We start from the raw sequence: 18055 nt of genomic DNA, 5'->3' as shown, positions 1-18055 counted from the left end.
GTGGTTGTTATAGTTGCTGTGGTTGTTTGAAGTGTTAGATGTTGTTGTTTTCATGCTTTCCTAGTCGTGATTCATGTATTGCTGCACTACTTGTATTGCGACGATTTTGATTAATGGAATGCATGTTGTTTATCTTTAGAGTTGTGCTGTGTTGTTGTGTGGATGGATTATGTGACTCAGAATCTGACAGGTTGCATCTTCTGTTGAATGTAGGGATGCCTCCTAAGGGTTCGAAGACTTTGGCTCGTCTCTCTCTGATTGAGTCGCTTGCTGGGGTTCCTCCCTTGAGCGATAGCCAGTCAGATCCGCAGGCGGGTCCATCTCGTGTCGGTGTTGGGTCGACACCTATGGTTCCTCCAGTCACACCCTCGGTTCCTGAGCCGAGCCATGCACCTTCGTCTGCTTCGCCTGTTGATAGGTTTGAGCAGATGATGCTGTTGATGCAGCAGTAGTAGATTCAGCAGCAGTAGCAGCAGCAGCAGCAGGAGTTCCTCTCTTCCATGGCTGGCATCTTTGCTCAGTCAGTGGGGGCGACTCCACCTGTTTCACCTATGCCTCCATCTGGGAGCGCCAGTGCCAGCGACACTTTCGAGCGATTCCAGCGCTTGCGACCTCCTACTTTTGCGGGTTCTCATAGACCCGAGGAGGCCGAGTATTGGATCGACCGCATCTCTAAGATGCTGAGACCGCTGCACTGCTTTGAGGTAGAGCAGGTTGAGCTTGCCACTTCATGTTTGAGAAGGAGGCCAGTCTGTGGTGGGATAGTGTGCTTCGCACTGTCGAGGAGGATTTTATTTGGTCGTGGCAAGCGTTTGAGGCGCGCTTCCACGAGAAGTATTTCCCGGTTACGTACCGACATGAGAATGAGAGTGAGTTCCTTCGCCTCTGCTAGGGAGGGTTGTCGGTGATGGAGTATGAGAACCGGTTTACTGAGTTGGGGCGGTATGTTCCTTTGATCCTGGGTGATCAGCCGATGAGGATGCGGCGTTTCTCTGAGGGACTGAGACCTGAGATCCGATCGAAGATTTGTTGTGCTAGCATTTCTTCGTATGCGGAGCTGGTGAGCATGTCCTTGCGAGCAGAGCAGGACGGAGATAGAGCGTCCCGCATGCGAGCACCGATGGTTCCTAGGCAGCGACCGAATTTCTAGGGTGCACCTTTCCTCGGCAAGAGGCCGCCAGCAGATTCTCCTCTGAGGCGTTCAGCGCCGCCCGCTCAGCAAATGAGAGCTGATCTTCGATGTTCCTATTGTGGGAAGGTAGGGCACTTGGACCGTTTTTGCTTCTCTCGTATGTGAGCCGGTGGTTTTACTCCACCGCAGAGGGTTAGCCGTCCGATGCCTCAGGTTATTTCTCCTCCTCCTCTTCGATCAGCGCCAGCTCATCTATCCTTCAGACCTGCAGTTCCTGGTTTCAGGCCACCTCAGCGGCCCATGGTTCCTCCGCCGAATCATCAGCAGCAAGCTCGTGTTCATGCGCTTTCAGCTGAAGCGCCTATGTCTGACTTAGTGCCGAGGTCCTTTGAGGTGACAACGCACATTGAAGGTATTCTCGTTTCTGTGTTAGTGGATACGGGGTCCACTACTTCTCTTATATCTTATGCGGCAGTTAGACGTTTGGGTTTAAGATCTGTTCCTATGCAAGAAGTAACGCCTACTACCGCTACGGGGATTTCCTCTGCTTTGGGCAAGCGTTGTTTAGATTGCTTGGTCGATCTGGGAAGTGGATCGATCCGTGTTGATTTGCTAGTCGCACCGCTTTATCACTACAATGTTATTATGGGTATGGATTGGCTCTCGAGGATGCGAGCTGAGATTGATTGTGAAGCTAGATCAGTGACGATCCATGGACCTGAGGGCGAGACTGTTACTTTCCCAGTTCAGGTTAGTTACCTTCTTTGTATTGATTTTTATTCTTCTCTGTTGGAGAGTTCGGCCGAATCGGCGTTGGTTAGTACGCCGGTAGTTCAGGAGTTTGAAGATGTGTTTGAGTCGATTCCTGGATTACCTCCTCAGCGTGAGATTGATTTTGCTATCGATCTTATGCCTGGTGCGGCGTCCATTTCTTTACCCACCTATCGTATGCCTCCGAGTGAAATGGAGGAGTTGAGGAAGTAGATAGATGGTTTGCTGGAATTGGGTTTTATTCGGCCTAGTGTGTCTCCTTGGGGAGCACTGTCTTCTTTGTGAAGAAGAAGGATGGTTCCTTGCGATTGTGTATTGATTATCGCAGTTGAACTGGTAATCGTGAAGAATAAGTACCCTTTGCCAGGATTGATGATCTGTTTGATCGATTGAAGGGGGCACGGTACTTTTCGAAGGTTGATCTGATCGAGGGTATCATCGATTCGCGTCGAAGGATGGGGGCGTGCGAAGACCGCTTCGAGACTAGCCGGTCATTATGAGTTCCTTGTGATGTCGTTCGGTTTGCGAACGCACCGGCCGTGTTCATGGATCGAATGAACAGGGTTTCGGCCATTCCTGTTCGATTCGTCATTGTCTTTATCGATGACATCTTGGTTTATTCGGCGAGCCGGGCGAGCACGAGGAGCACTTAAGAGCGGTTTTGGATACTCTTAGGAAGCATCGGCTCTTCGCACAGTTCAAGAAGTGTGATTTCTGGAAAGAGGAAGTCAAGTTCCTGAGACATGTGGTGTCCAAGGAAGGAATAGCCGTCGACCTTGCCAAGGTAGGTGCAGTGCAGGACTGGAAGCAGCTGTTCAATTATTGAGGTAAGGAGTTTTTTCGGGTCTTGCAGGCTATTATCGACGCTTTATTCAGGACTTCTCGAAGATTGCCGGACCGTTGTCGCAGGTTGACATGGAAAGATTTGAAGTTTGCTTGGAATGAGCGGGCGGAGTTATTTTCAGGAAGTGAAGGACAAGTTGACGTCCGCCCTGTGCTAGTATTGCGAGCAAGGGGTTAAGTATATTATATATATTGATGCCTCTCGCGTTGGTGGGTTGTGTCCTTATGCGGAAGGAGGGTGATTGCTTATGCTTTGCGTCGATTGAGGAAACACGAAGAGAATTACCCTACGCACGACCTGGAGTTAGCATGTCATCTTCGCATTAAAGCTTTGGAGACATTACCTCTATGGTGAGGAGTTCGAGCTCTTTTGCGACCACAAGAGCCTTAAGTATATCTTCACGCAGCGTGATTTGAATATGAGGCAGCGCAGATTGATGGAAACATTGAAGGACTTCAAGTTCGATGTTTCTTACTATCTGGCAAGGTGAACCTTGTGGCGAGATGCGTTGAGTCGCAAGAAGGCTATTGAGTTTGCGGCTCAGCTGACAGAGTGGGATATGTTAGAGTTCGTGCGCGATTTTGAGCAGAAGCTTATGGTGGTTGAGCCGTATGAGGTTATCGCACACATTCGTGTACAGCCCCTTATCGACGAGAGGATCATTGCAGTTCAGGCAGATGATGAGCTTTTGGTGAAGGTGAGGTAGCGGGTTGGTACAGATGAGAACTCTGACTGGAGTGTTAGTTCTGATGGGGGCCTATGTTTTCGTGGCCGGTTATGTGTTCCTGACATCCCTGACTTGAGACTTGAGGTTCTCGAGTTAGCCCATAGTTCTAAACTTGTGATGCATCCAGGTAGCACGAAGATGTATCAGGATATGAAGAGGTCTTATTGGTGGGACAATATGAAGGTCCAGATTGTTGAATTTGTTTCTTGTTGTCTCACGTGCCAGCAGGTCAAGGCAGAGCATCGATGACCTCCTGGGTTGTTGCAGCCCATGCCCATAGCTGAATGGAAGTGGGATTTCATCTCTATGGATTTTATTTCTAGGTTGCCGAGGATGAGGAAGGGATTTGACTCTATTTGGGTGATCGTCGATCGATTAACGAAGTCGGCGCATTTCTTACCGATCAGAGTCACTTACTCTGCAGACGAGTTGGCTAGGTTGTATATCAAGGAGATAGTACGTCTGCACGAAGTTTCCTTGAAGATTGTGTCAAGTGATTCGCATCTATCTTCTGGACTCGTATCCAGGAAGCAATGGGTGTGAAACTGAAGTTCAGCACCGCGTTTCATCGGCAAACAGATGGGCAGACGGAGCGCGTGAATCAAGTCCTGGAAGATACGTTGCGAGCTTGTGTTTTGGATTTCAAGGACAGTTGGGATGATTGTCTTCAGTATGCAGAGTTCACGTATAATAATAGTTTCCAGGCGAGTATCGGCATGGCTCCTTTTGAGGCGTTGTATGGTCGCCTGTGCAGAGCACCACATTGTTAGGCAAAAATTGGTGAGCGTAGTTTGCTTGGCCTGGAGTTGGTGCGGGTGACTTCAGAGAAGGTTGACATCATTCGATGTCAACTTCTGACAACACAGAGCAGGCAGAAGAGTTATGCTGATACGAGGCGTCGACCGCTTGAGTTTGAGGTTGAAGACCATGTGTTTCTGAAGGTCTCTCCTATGAAGGGAGTTCTACGGTTCGGTAAGAAGGGAAAGCTGACGCCGAGATTTCAAGTTCTGGATCGAGTGGGAGCGGTAGCATACCGCCTTGCTTTGCCCACACTTCTTGCGGGCGTGTATAACGTATTTCATGTTTCTATGCTGAAGAAGTACGTTCCTGATCCTTCGCATATTATCAGTTGGGAGCAAGTGCAGTTGAGTGAGGATGCCACTTATGTACTACGACCGACACGTATTCTCGACAGGAAGGAGCAGGTATTGCGTAGTAAGGTTATCCCCCTTGTGAAGGTGCTATGGACGCATCATGGTGTGGAAGAGGCTACTTGGGAATCTGAAGCTGAGGTCAGGAAGACCTACCCTCTGATCCTTGAGGCTTATATGAAGGTATAAATTTCGAGGACGAAATTTTCTTTAAGGGGGGTAGATTGTAACGACCTTAGAAATTTTTATGCTAATCTTTCCTTAAGTAGTTGTTTTCGGGGTAATTAGCGCTATACTCGATTGCTTGTGAAATTCGCATCAATCACTTTAAATTGTATCTGCATGGCTCAAAACTTGTAGATTAGTTAGCGCTACGTTACTCTGAAATCTGGGATCCATCGCTAAATCCAGTTGTTCTGGAGAATTTTTGGAAGATCTGGATCAGACCTGGACCGCGCGTCGAAAGTCCGATGGCGATGATCTTAGGCTGTTGCGGTCACCGAGTTGGGCTTGACCATCACCTCGAAAATCAAGTCCATGTGATGTTCTGGGTCGATTTGTTTGAGTTCGGAGTGAAGAGTGTGAGAACAGTTGGAATTTAATAAGTTTTTATGAAATCTGAGTCGTGTCGCTTGCGCGGCAATTTTAAGCTATCTGACCGTTGGATTCTGACCCAATTTCACCCTCTGATCAGGGAAGGTGGCCCAGGCATATCCTAGTGCTTGTGGACCTGATCGAGATCCCGTGACCGTTGATTTGAGTGTGGTCCGCCACGGCTGATCTGAAGAGCCAGTCGGTATGAAAACTCATCTTGACCTAGATCCATGGTCAGTGAGCTTAAGTCTGACCTTTCGTGGTTATAGGCCCACCAGAAGTGCTTCGTTGGATCGAGAAAGGCATGCTTTGGTTATAACCTAAGTATACCTTGACTCTGGGGTTATTTTCGTCAAGTTGAGGCCTATTTATAGTCTTTAAACCCTAGCTCTCTTTTTCATACGAATTTTCTCTAACCCTAGCTTGGAAAGAGAGTGGAAAAGAGAGAGAAAGTGAGAGAGATAAGTTGGTGAATCATCTTGGATTCTTCCTTGTTCTTCTTCACCTTTGAACCTTCACTTTGAATCGTTCTTCTGATGGTTCTGAGTTCTTTTGGGGTAAGTTAACCTAACCCTAACCTGTGTTAGAGCTTAGATTAGTTTTGGTGTTGTTGTATCTCATTTCTATCCTTGTTTTAGGGTATTCTATCGCCGTTGACGAAGACAACTCGTCTAAATCAGTTCGGTGTTCATTCCTTGCTTAAGGTGCGGACTTTAAGTGTATAGGTTATGGTTTTCAAGGCTTTCAACGCCAGTTAGTGATTTATTCTTGTTATGGATGAGATTCTGCATGCCAAATGTTGTGTTTACGTTGCTTTCCTGATATGCATGTGTTATATTGAGATTTGTGTATTCTATGTGTATGTATAAAGTACCGTATATGTATAAAATATGCACTTATGTTTGCCATGATTATTTGTTATGTATGTATGCTAGATGCATGTATGACAACTCCTTGCTAAAAGGAATTGTCTAAATGCATGTATTTCAACATACGTCATGTATGTTGTTCCATGTATGCTAAGTGTTTGTAGAAATGCATGAATGATCTAAAGTGTAACTTATTACACTAATTGCGGGCGTTGAGAAGTGATTCTCAGCACTCCTATTGATGTGCATGATTTCCTTTATGCAAGTTACATTCCATGTTATTTAAATTCAAGCATTACATATGCTTACATTTATGTTGAGTTGATATTCTTCAAATGTTTATGTACCATGATTTGAGTTGTTGTCCCTTTACTGTTTTACATTCAATATGAACATCTGTAGTAGTGTAATGTGTTTGGGACTATGCATTAGTCCAGGAAATCGATAATCGACTCTATGTTCGTGGTTGGGATTACTTTCGACATGTAGGACGTATTAGACGAACCCGAGCCGTATTAGAGTTGACGGCAGTGGTTTGGCCACGCGGAGTGTTTGCACACTCTATGTCACTCAACTCAACGTGCGCTCGTGCTAGTCGAGTTTGTCAAGTAACCCTATTGTCCGATGTATGTTCACCATGTATGGACGCTACTGCTTAAATCTAGGATACCGAACTTACCAATGAAATCCTATTAACTATGGTACTTGATCCGCTAAGACTCATGAGCCGGACATGGTGGTATGGGACACCGTGGTCGAGCTGTCGGCCTACGCTGGGGTGACGAGCCTCCCCATAGTGATCAGTGAGCAACTAAACTCGTGAGCCGATTATGGTGGTATGGGACACTATATTCGTGCTGTCGGCCTACATTGATTGGTGACGAGCGCTCTGTAGTGACCTCGAGCATACCTGGCTACTGCAATGAGGTGACGAGTCGAACTGTGGTAGTAAAGGTATGAAAGGCGTGCATTGATTGGTGACGAGCCCTTTACTACGACCTCAAATATATGATCGTATGAGATGTCTAGGATTGAAGACCCTAGCATGGATCACTGTTTGGATGGTGATATGAGGAAGGTATCTTAGCTTCCCAATCCTGTTGTATGAAATGGACTAATAACAACTTGGTAATCATATCCATGCACCGCATTTGCATGTGCTTTGTAGATGTGGCGCACTTTGAGGCGATGTCATGCGTAACGTAAGATGAAGACGCTGAGGGTGTACGTGTGAGGGCATGCATCATATTGCATACATCCTTGCATTAACAAGAGTACTTAGGATTTATTTAATTGTTCTGCTTTATCATTACTGTTTGATTGAACTGATAACATGTTAACCAGTGCCTTATTGTTCCACTGAGTTGATCACTCACTCCCACGTTTCTGGGGCGATGTTAAACACCCACCAGACTCTGTCTTAGGTTCTGATGTTGCAGATGTGGATGTTACTTCTGAGGCAGAGCGGGAGTTGGATGCTGATGAGGCTACGTTCTCCTATATGCAGTTTTCAGACGGGTTCTAGTGAGCCTCGGTCTGTTGTGCGGGATCATGGGATTATTTTTTTGGGAACTTAAATGATGTAACTTGATACTTATAATTTTGTTAAATAACACTTTTATACGACCTGGCTTGTATATGTACTTCAGGGATTCACACTTATACACATAATTTTCTATAAGTCTTCTGCTTGCTTTATTCACTTATCCCTGAATCATATCTGTGTTTTGGCTTAATCTATTCCATATTTTATGCACTAATACAGTCAACATACATCCTTCATTAAATATGTTGCATAAGTGATGTTTTGGAACTCGGGAGCTGAGTTATGCTCGACCTTCGAATTTCAGGGCGTTACAATTAGTCTCATCAAAATGCACATCAAAGACAATCAAGATATTTTTGAGATTTTCCAACAAGTAAAAATCAACATTCCGTTGTTGGATACGATTAAGCAAATTCCTTCCTATACTAAGTTTCTTAAGAACCTTTGCACAATTAAACACAAATTAAATGTGCAAAAGAAGGCCTTTTTAACAGAATAAGTGAAAGCAATTATCAAGTAGAATGCTCCCCCAAAATATAAAGACTCGGATAACCATACGATTTCATGTATCATAGGGAAATTCCAGATTGAACAAGCCTTGTTAGACATGGGGGTACGCGTTAACCTCACACCTTACTCAATATATGAGTAATTGGGGCTTGATGAATTAAAACCCACCAAGAATACCTTACAACTTACTGATTGATCTATTTTATACCAAGAGGGGTAGTTGAAGATGTGTTAGTACAAGTTGATAAGTTCTACTACCAAGTAGACTTTATTGTCCTAGACACACAACCGGTAATAAACACTAGAACTCAGATTTCAGTCATCCTAGGATGCCCATTCCTGGCCACTTCAAATGCAATCATCAATTGCCAAAATGGAGTGATGAAGTTGTCCTTTAGGAACATACTTTATAGGTTAACGTGTTCACTCTTTGCAAACAACCTAGGGATATAGATGTAACGCCCCAATTTTTTGTGGCTCGAGTACATACTTGCGCCAGAAAATTTCGGGTGTTAACCATTGTGCGTAAGGTCTAAACTTTTTAGCTCAAATTCAGCTTATATATTTTGTTCACAAAGGTAACCATTCATAAGAATAAAATCAACCATACTTCTTATTCTATAAAGCATAAAATTTAGCTAACGTCTAATGCTGTCTCAAATGGGAGCTTATTACATTATTCAAAGTTTGTAGTAGAAAATAAATAAACCTAAATGTAATGCTATCCTTCTCTTCTACTCAGAATAATTGTCTATGGGGAGATCATCATCTACATCTTTGTCCTGCACTTCACCTACAATATATATATGGTTAGAGAGGGTAAATGCCCTACTCATAGTGATGGTTATTCTTTAAGGTTTATAATAATTCAAGTAATTTATAATGATCAAATAAGGGTCCCGATACACCTCATACTCCACCATTATGAGTGATATCGGTATGCGCAACCATTCTATATGAATGTATGCCTATCATAGTGTATGCGGTCCATCATACGTAGTGACCATCATAATGTGAAATATAATTCATAGAAAAACCTGACTCGCTCTGCATCCCATACTATGGAGATTCTTCGACGTTTCCAACACTACCTTGGATTTATGTGAACACCTCAAGACGACACCACACATGGATTGGATGAATTACGTGATACAATTTGTTCATGGAGTGACTATTTATGACATCCAATCCCGGAAGTTATGTAACACACATTGCGGATTGCTTACATTGATTTGTTCACCACTACCCAAAATAAATGGAATTACGCGTCGACCAAGAGGGTCACTACCCAGAGCGCATTACGTCCACGATAAAATATATAAATCATTAAATGCGAGGACTCCAACACATCACTTGCATTACAAGGAAATAATGCAGTAATTTAAATTTCGTAACAAACATCCATATGGTGAAAATCAACAACAGTAAAATTAATGTATGCTAAAATAAGATAATCAAATCAGATTAGTGTAAGTTTAAAGCAAATCCCTCACCTTTAACGTCATATTGCCCTCAAGTGTTGTTAGAGTTTTGCGTATACAACGTAGGATTGAATTCTAACATGATTTTAAACAATCCTGGTGGTTAGATCACTTCATTAACCGTCTCATATGGTTAAGATCAAAGGCTAGGATTTGGCCTAAGATCTAGTTCAAGGTAAAATATTAGATATGGATTTAATAGATGAAAGGATTACCTTAGTTAGCAATTAACCTTAGCAGAATAAACTTAAACTTCAACAAAATTTTCCTGCTGAGTTGACTCGATTCGACTCGATTCTAAACAACCTACATATGGTTGTTTGAAAATCCAAAGATTAAATAAGAACTAAATCCTAGTTAATGAAAGCTTACCTCTAATGTTGGAGGAACCTAACCCAAATTTGATCTGAGCCTGGTAACTCAGTGAGTTGTTGTTCGACCCCGAGCAACACTCAGTCTCTCTATCCCTTTCTATTTTTCTTCCGTTCTCCCTTTATCTCTCTCTCTCTCTCTAATTCTTTTTCTTTGTGGCTAGACAACTTATTAATGGGAGTTATATAAATTTTTGGAAAGGGTCTCCATATTTGGAGTAGAGTTTTGCTTCGAGCTATATAATGGGTAAAATTTCTTGCACATGCTGCGTGAGTGGTCATGCCGATTCGTTTGGCCATCGTATCGGATCGTGGCGCTACACTCATTCTTTCATTGATCTTCTACTATGCATATGGGCCACGTTGCGATCAGACGGGATTTGGAATTTGTGATCGAATAGCTTCCACGACTATCATGGTTTTAATGGGGAAGACTCACTTTAATGGCAATTTTGATTTTTTCCCCGCTTTCTTCGAACTGACTCTCCTAGAAGGTTTGGATTGATCAATTTCGATTTTTTCCCTGCTTTCTTCAAACTGACTCTCCTAGAAGGTTTAAATTGATCAATTGATGCTCCATTGCTCATGAAAATGAAGGTCCATAGGTTTTTGATTATGGTTTGCACGACAAAAGTTTCCACATGGCAGAATTGATCTCAATTATGGTCCAAGTAAATGATCAAGAGGTACAAGGAGTTTTCGACCATAATGATCTACTCCACCCAACTGACATGTTTGATTTAAATGTGGAGGATGAACTTCTTTCAATTGAACCTCAGGACTCTTTTAAGGCGTGCTTAGACCACTCCCCTGATTTAGATTATGATATGATTAGGGAGATGGACAACTTGCTTGATATGACTTTGGAACTTGGAACTACGTAGCGGAGGACACCATTTGATCAGTCACCCTTTGATGATACAAAGCCTCTACTGCTTAGTATTAAGGAACCGAGCCCTCACATGAAATCTTCACCTACTGATCCACAATCTGTCTATCCATGGGAAGGTGAGATGTATCCGATGATGATTGACTCTCACCATGATGAAGAGCAAGAGAGCATGCTTCTCTCTATTTTGAAAGACAATGATAAAGTCCTTGAGCATATCATTACAGACCTCAATCTGGAAAATGAGTCCCTCTCAACTGAATCCCTTGACTTTATAGAAGTTTGTTTGGCACACTTTGAGAATTCTAATGCCTATATGATACAAGTGTTGAGACTCAAATATTGCATATTTTCCCCCATTTATATCTTGGTTTTATGAACATGATAAGGCTTAATGGTATATTTTATACATGTTTGTGTTACAAGGTGAGTGTAAGAGCTTGGATTGAAAAGAATGCTAAAAGCTTGGATTTAGTGCTCAAGAAACACCAAAGCAAACAATGAATCTTTGGAGATCAAGATTGAAGATTTCAAGACCCCTAGATTCAATAAAATCAAGTGGAGAAGGAAGGAAGTTGAAAGAACAAAGTGTTGAAATTTGCTTCATTATTTGTGTCATCGACCACTGTTCGATGACATCGAAGCCAACACTTGATGACATCGAACACAGCTCGATGACATCAAATTTTTATATGAAAATCAAGGTGGTCGTTGGACATATTGGGTGCAGTTTTTGATTACTCGAAGACTTCCTCGATGACATCAAACACAGCTTGATGACATCGAATTTTTTGAAGAATTATGAAGCAACTCGCTAGACTTTTTTGGACGCTTTTTCGATTACTCGAGGACCTGTTTGATGACTCGAAGATACACTCGATGATATCAAAAGAAGGGTCGATGACATAGAGACTTATGCAGTGCGAAAGGAGAAAAGGCGCGACTTCCGGATTCAAATCCCTTCGATGACATCGAAGGTTGTTCGATGACATTGAAGGCATTATACAGAGTTACGCGGACTGCGTAAATTTGATACGATCTTGTGATTTTGTGAAAACTAGCCTATAAATATGGGTTTCTTAAGTCTTTCTAGGATGCTAGGGTTTGGAGAAGCAGAGCAAAGGGGTGGAGCCATCATCCAAGAGTTTCTTCTTTTCTTCTTCTTAGTTTTTAATGTTTTCTTCTAGTGTTTTGAATCCAATCATGTCTATGGTTGGTTAAATCCCTTAGATAGGGCTAAGGGATGAAGCCTATAGCATGATTGGGATGTTTTTCTTCTTTGATTCTTGTTCTTGTTGAACTTCTTTGATTATAATTTGATATTTAAGGAATACTTTAAGTTTTTTTAATGGTTTGTTGTGAAAAATTACAATAGATCTGCAATATCTTTGAGTATATTCTTTTCCAATTTGAGATTGTGAAGTTAGAAAATAATGTTGTTCATCATCGTCCCTTGGACAAGGTTGGGTGATGGAATCTCTTCTAACCTTCACAATTCTCCTATATTTGGTTGTGGGATCGGTATATCCTGTTGTTTGCCATTGTCTCCTGGGCATGGTTAGATGATGGAATCACTTCCAATCCTCACAACTGTCTTCCATTGAGAATTAGGTCAATGGAAGTTCAGATCTAAGTTTATTGATATATCTTCCAATTGGATAGGATAGGACTCCAATTCCAATTGAGTTCCTTGAATCAAATAAGGAAACAACATAATTGCTACAAGTGGATCCCTAGAAACCCTAGTTTCCACCTTTGAATTCTTAAGTTTTAATTAAATACTTCACAATTACTCCCTTATATTCTTGATTTAGGTTTAGATCATCTTCTAGTTCTAATTCTACTTCTAGAATATACACAAGATTAGTCCATGTGGATTTGACCTCGGTCTTACTGAGATTATTACTACATCATGACCCTACACTTGGGGTTGTGAATAAGTTTTTGGCACCATTGCCAGGGATGAACGACTGTGTTTTTCTGAAATTGATTAGTTTTGGAATTAAGTTAAGATTAGGGTTTATGTACTTTCTATTTTTTGGTTAGAATTTTTCCTAGTTTATTTTTAGAAACTAACTTGTTTTTCTATTTTATAGGATCTTAACATAGAAATTTCCAATATGGTAATGTCTTTCTAATTCTCTTTCTTTCTTTCTTAGATTTCTTATTTGTCTTAGGGTTCTTTCTTTTTAGGGTTAGGTTAGATTCTGAAATTGAGAGCTTAGAGTGTTTCATGCCCAAGTGGGTCTGTGATAACACTCGACGTCTCTTAAGTGAAGGAGGATTGGTCGAAGGGTTACCTATCCATCACAGGATTAGACACCACTCCAGATCCTCAGAGTTAATTGAAGTTATGGCTGCAAATCCTCCAAATCCACCTCAACCTCTGGTTGAGAAAATCCAAGATGAAAATGAGGTACATCAAGCACCCCCACCTCGTACTTTATGAGATTATCTACAACCGGCGGGGGTGAGCATGTTAAGGGTCAAATATTGCATATTATCCCCCATTTATATCTTGGTTTTATGAACATGACAATGCTTAATGTTTTATTTTACTCATGTTTATGTTGCAAGGTGAATTTAAGAGCTTGGATTGAAAAGGGTGGTAAAAGCATGGATTTGATGCTCAAGAATTAACAAGGCAGGGGATGGATCTTAGGAGACTAAGATTAAAGAATTCACATGCCAAAGATCTAAGAAAACCAAGTGAGGAATGAAGAGAATTAAAGATTTAAAGTGAAGAAAAGAAATCATAAAATCGTCCTGAAAAAGCATATTCTGAAACTCTAGGTCATTTTGTGAAATTGCGCAGAGTGAAGTTTATTTTGAAAAACTGCGCAAAGTGAAGTCTATTTTAACAAATTGCGTAAATTTGAGGTGGTTTATAGAGTTTTCCAACTATGTACGAAAGTTGGAGTTCCACAACTATAAATAGGACTCCCTAGGATGTTCCTGGGCATCTTCTAGGGTTTAAGGAGTGGAGCCAAAGGGTGGAGAAGCTGTCGCTAAGAGTTTTTCTTCTTATTCATTAATTGTTTTCATGTTTTCTCCTAGGGTTTTAGATCTAATCATGTCTATGGTTGGCTAAACCTCTTAGCTAGGGCTAAGAGGTGAAACTTGTAGTATGATGATATGTTTCAATTGCTTTGATTCATGTTTATGTTGAACTCCATGGATTCCAATTTCATATTTAAGGAATACTTTCAGTTTTTAATGGTTTATTGTGACTCAAATTACAGTAGATCTGCAATAGCTTTGAGTATCTTCTTTTTCTTGATTTGTAATTGTGAAATTAGTAAGTCCTTTTGTTCACCATCATCCCTTGGGCATAGTAGGGTGATGGAATCCTTCCTAATATTCACAATTCTCCTGCTTTGAGATTATGAGATTGGTAAATCCTATTGTTTGCCATTGTCTCCTGGGCATGGTTTGGTGATGGAATCCCTGCCAATTATCATAGTTCTCCTCCATTGAGAATTAGGTCAATGGAAGTTCAAATTTAGTTTTATTGATATATTTTCCAATTGGATAGGATAAGACTCCAATTCTAATTGTGTTACTTGAATTAAGCAAGAGGGCTCCCTGATCACTATCAGTGGATCCTTAGCACCCTAGTTTCCACCTTTAAATTCTTAGTTTTAATTACTTAATTCATACTTACTCTCTCAATCACTTCAGAATTAGTTTCACATCTTCTTCTAGTTTTACTTCTAGTTGCTTTCAGAATATACAGGAGATTAGTCCCTATGGATTCGACCTCGGTCTCACTGAGATTATTACTACATTGCGACCCTACACTTGGTGTTGTGAATAGAGCACACCTTCCTGTATAGTTTTTTCAAAAAATACAGGAAACATGGATATTAAGCCAATGATGATCGAACTCCTTTTAAAGTTCCATGGACTTGAATTTGAAAGTCCATATTTACACATGAAAGAGTTTGACGAGATCATAGCCACTTTTTACTTTCCTAATGTGTATGATGACATGGTCAAGTTAAAACTCTTTCCCTTCTCATTAAAAGAAAAAGTAATAGGTGGTTGCACTCATTACGTCCTCGATCCTTTGGTAGATGGAACGACATTACAAGGGAGTTCATAAAGAAATTCTTCCCATATCACAAGACGAAGACCTTAGGAAGTCGATCATGAACTTGGCCCAAAAGGAAGATGAAACATTTTTTTGATGTTGGGAGCGGTTCAAGGATCTTTTTAGTTCATGTCCACAACACGATTTTGAAATATGGCACATAACAAGGTTCTTCTATGATGGACGGACATCTTCTATTCGCTAAATGGTCGAGATAATGTTCAATGGGGAATTCATGAGCAAAGATGTCATGATGTGTGGGATTATTTTGACAAGCTTGCTGAAAATACACAATCATGGGACATCTCCTCTAAACCCCACACACTTCCAAGATCATTCAAACAAATGAGAGGGGTGTAATGTATGCTCTGAGAGAAGAAGATGATATAAGCACTAAAGTGGCCAATCTCATAAGGAAACTCGAGAAGGACAAGGCTAAGGAAGTAGTTTGTGGTACTTTTGCTTGCAACGTTGATACTACGGAGAATTGTCCAACAATACTTGCCATTTAAGAAATATTGAATGAGTAGTCGAATGCCGTAAATAACTACCAGAGGCCTTTCAAGGGAACCACCTCAAACACATACAACTTTAGCTGGAGAAACCATCCAAACTTCAGTTGGAGGAATGGGCAAACTGCTACTCCTCAGTGGATCCTTAACTAGTTTTTGGATCAAAAGAAGCCTCAAGAGGATCTGATTTTAAAACATATTCAAAATTAAGATTTTTTAAATCAAGGCACACTACAAGCCTTTCAAGATCTTACCAAGGCTGTGGAACGAATTGAGTCACACCTGATGATTGGAGAGACAGGGGTACTTCCAGCCCAACCTCTCCCTAATCCTAAACCACAATACGAAGTTCGTAACCCAAGCTCTTCAAATCAAATGGAGCAAGCCAAGTCTATCACCACTCTTATGAGTGGGAAGACCATTGACAAAACCATTCTGGTTAGGGATGAAAAACCTAAGGACCCGAAAGAGGACAACAATGATAGATCTAGCACTGCTCCACAAGATTTAGAATCAGAACCTCAAGGCAAGCCAATTGCTCCATTCCCCCAACGGTTGGTCACACCAAAACCTCTGTCTAACTCCCAGGATATTCTAGAGGTACTGAAATAAGTGAAGGCCAACATTCCTCTACTAGATGCTGTTAAACAAATTCCTTCATATGCTAAATTCCTAAAAAATCTATGCACTACCAAAAGATGGAAAAATATACAAAAGAAGATCTTTTTGACAGAAAAAGTGAGTGTCATCCTAAAGCAAGATGTGCCATAAAAATATAAGGATCCCAGTAGCCTAACAATCGCTTGCATAATTAGGAACTACCAGATTGAGCATGCACTTCTTGATTTAGGAGTGAGCGTAAATCTGATTCCTTACTCAGTTTACGAACAATTGGGTCTAGGTGAATTAAAACCCACCAAGACCACCTTACAACTTGTCGATTGCTCAGTTCTTGTACCAAGAGGGATAATAGAAGATGTGTTGGTCCAGGTTGATGAATTCTACTATCTAGTAGATTTTATCGTCCTATACACTCAACATATCATGGATATGAGCACTTAAATCCCTGTCATACTAGGTTGTCCATTCCTTGCTACATCAAATGCAATCACTAATTGTAGGAATGGGGTCATAAGCTTATCTTTTGGGAATATAACATTGGAGCTAAATATATTTTTCAATACGGTAAAACAGTCTGAGGATGATGATGATTCCCACGATATTAACATGATCGATTCTTTTATGGAAGATAGGGCACTCCTGACTTTATACTTTGGCCCTCTAGAGACATTCTTGGCCCACTCCCTTGATTTATACAATGATATGATTAGGGAGATGGATGCCTTGCTTAATACTACGCTGGTACTTGAAGTTAACTGGTGAAGGCCACAATTCGAGAAATTGCCCCAAACTGATATAGTACCTTTACCGTCTAGCTTTAAAGCGCCGAAGTTTGACCTAAAACCTTTTGCTTGCTGATTTGAAATATGTCTATTTAGGTCAAGATGAGACATACCTGGTGGTGATTTATTCCCATCCTAAGCAAGAACAAGAGAGTATGCTCATCTCTACTCTCATTAAGCATAAAAGAGCCATTGGATGGTCATTTGCGGACCTCAAGGGAATTGACCCATTGATTTGTACTCATCGCATTCACCTTGAGGATAATACGAAGACCTCTCAGTAACCATAACGCAGATTAAATCCAAACATGAAGGAAGTGGTTAAGGCCGAGGTTCTTAAGCTATTGGATGTGGGTATCATATACCCTATATCAGATAGTCAATGGGTCAGTCCAACTCGGGTGGTTCCTAAGAAATTTAAAATCACCATCATAGCTATTGAGGGTCAAATATTTCATATTATCCCCCCTTTATTTCTTGGTTTTACAAACATAATTTGGCTTAATGGTATATTTTACATGTGTTTGTGTTGCAAGGTGAATTTAAGAGCTTAGATTGAAAAGAACGCTAAAAGCATGGATTTAGTGCTCAAAAGTCACCAAGGTAAACAATGGACTTGTGGAGACCTAGATTGAAGATTTCAAAGTCTCAAGACTTAAGAAAACCAAGTGAAGAAGGAAGGAAGTCGAAGGAACAAGCGCAGAAATCATAAAGACTATGCCATCAAGGACCATTCGATGACATCGAAGATCTGTTTGATGACATTGAACACTGGTTAATGACATCAAATTTATGAAGAAAAATGTAACGCCTTGAAATTCGGGGGTCGAGCATAACCCAGCTCCCGAGTTCCAAAACATCACTTATGCAACATATTTCATGATGAATGTTGTTGACTGTATTAGTGCATAAAACATGGAATAGATTAAGCCAAAACACAGATATGATTCAGGGACAAGTGAATAAAGCAAGCGGAAGACTTATAGTAAAATGTATACAAGTGTAAATCCCTGAATTACATAAACAAACAGATCGTGTAAAAGTGTTATTTAACAAAATTATAAGTATCAAATTACATAATTTCAGTTCCCAAAAATAATCCCAGAGATCCCACACAACAGACCGAGGCTCACTAGAACCCGTCTGAAAACTGCATATAGGA

This window comes from Magnolia sinica, chromosome 12, assembly GCF_029962835.1.
Source record: "Magnolia sinica isolate HGM2019 chromosome 12, MsV1, whole genome shotgun sequence".
NCBI classification, from domain to species: Eukaryota; Viridiplantae; Streptophyta; class Magnoliopsida; order Magnoliales; family Magnoliaceae; genus Magnolia; species Magnolia sinica.
Note: the sequence above shows the minus strand (reverse complement) of the source record.